The following is a 1,606-nucleotide window of genomic DNA, read 5'->3' as shown; positions in this document are numbered from 1 at the left end:
GGAGTGTGGGGGAGGGAGGGAGGGTGGTAGGCTATGCAGACAGAGCTTTCCAGGGTGCAGCATGTCGATGGTCATGGAGGAGGCGGGTGCTATTGGAAAGGTTCCAATGCTGAGGACCACTGTTGGGGGGGGGGGGTGGGGAAACATGCTGATGATTGGGGATGATGAGACACCGAGGGAGGGGTCTCCCAGGGCACTGTGAGATTGGGGTACCAGCTCAAAATGGTCTTTAGCCTCCTGGGGCCAGAATCCCAAGGCGGCCCCCCAGGAGCCAGGGTCCCGGGACGCAGCCGCCCCCCACGAAGGAGCCAGGGTCCCGGGACGGAGCTGCCCCCTGGGGCCAGGGTCCCAGGATGGAGGCACTGCTGGGGGTGGGGGGGGGGGGGGGGGCAGGGCCCCAGGGCGGAGCTGCACCAAGGGGGCCAGGGTCCCGGGACGGAGCTGCCCCCTGGGGCCAGGGTCCCGGGACGGAGCTGCCCCCTGGGGCCAGGGTCCCGGGACGGAACCACTGCTGGGGGGGGCCAGGGCCCCGGGACGGAGCCGCTCCCGGGGTGGAGGAAGTGACGGAGCTGTGTGAGTGTGTGAGCGGCTCCCGGAGTTGCTGAAGGCCCGAATCGGAATCGCTGTAACGGTAAATGGCGGCGGCGGCAAGAAGCATTTGAGGCAGGGAGAGAGTGTGAATGGCTCCGGGGAGGAGTTTGAGGCCGTGGCTCTGTGCCCGGGAGCCGCGCTTTGCTGAGGGTTTGTCAGTGATACGTGTCCCGGTGAGGAGGCGGCGGCGCGGCCGCTGCCGAATCCCGGTCAGTGCGAGGCCCCACAGCTCAGAGACACCCCCCAACACCCAGTGAGGCTCCTCCCCGCCCTCCCCCAGTACCCCCCACCCCTCCCCCAGTACCCCACCACCGTCGACACCCCATCCCTAAATCCCCCCGCTCAAGATCTGCCACCCCCCCAGATTTCCTCCCACCCACCTACCTACCCCCCTACTAACCCCCTCCCACCCACCTACCCCCCTCCCACCCACCCACCCACCCACCTACCCCCTCCCACCACCCACCCACCCACCTACCCCCCTCCCACCCACCCACCCACCCACCTACCCCCTCCCACCCACCCACCCACCCACCTACCCACCCACCTACCCCCCTCCCACCCACCCACCCACCCCCCCCCACCCACCCACCCACCTACCCCCCTCCCACCCACCCACCTACCCCCCTCCCACCCACCCACCTACCCCCCACCCACCCCCCTACCCCCCTCCCACCCACCCACCCACCTACCCCCCTCCCACCCACCCACCCACCCACCCCCCTACCCCCCTCCCACCCACCCACCCACCCACCCCCCTACCCCCCTCCCTACCCCCCTCCCACCCACCCCCCTACCCCCCACCCCCCTACCCCCCACCCCCCTACCCCCCTCCCACCCACCCACCCACCCCCTACCCCCCTCCCACCCACCCACCCACCCCCCTACCCCCCTCCCACCCACCCCCCTACCCCCCTCCCACCCACCCACCCACCCCCTCCCACCCACCCACCCACCCCCCTACCCACCCACCCCCCTACCCCCCTCCCACCCACCCACCCACCCCCCTCCCACC

General features: G+C 71.2%; 1 protein-coding gene across 2 annotated transcripts in view; it reads left to right on the top strand.

Moving 5' to 3' along the window:
• Nucleotides 1-442: 442 nt before the first annotated feature.
• Nucleotides 443-1,606, top strand: part of immp2l (inner mitochondrial membrane peptidase subunit 2) — a 534,375-nt gene continuing 533,211 nt past the window's right edge. For both annotated transcript variants that reach the window (XM_080191048.1, XM_080191050.1), the window contains exon 1: nucleotides 443-631. The gene's annotated coding sequence lies outside the window, so the exon portion shown is untranslated. The remainder of the gene's footprint in view (nucleotides 632-1,606) is intronic.

This window comes from Carcharhinus amblyrhynchos, chromosome 6 (genome assembly GCF_965287045.1).
Source record: "Carcharhinus amblyrhynchos chromosome 6, sCarAmb.v2.hapA, whole genome shotgun sequence".
Lineage (NCBI taxonomy): Eukaryota > Metazoa > Chordata > Chondrichthyes > Carcharhiniformes > Carcharhinidae > Carcharhinus > Carcharhinus amblyrhynchos.
Note: the sequence above shows the minus strand (reverse complement) of the source record. Positions and strands in the feature narration are given on the sequence as shown.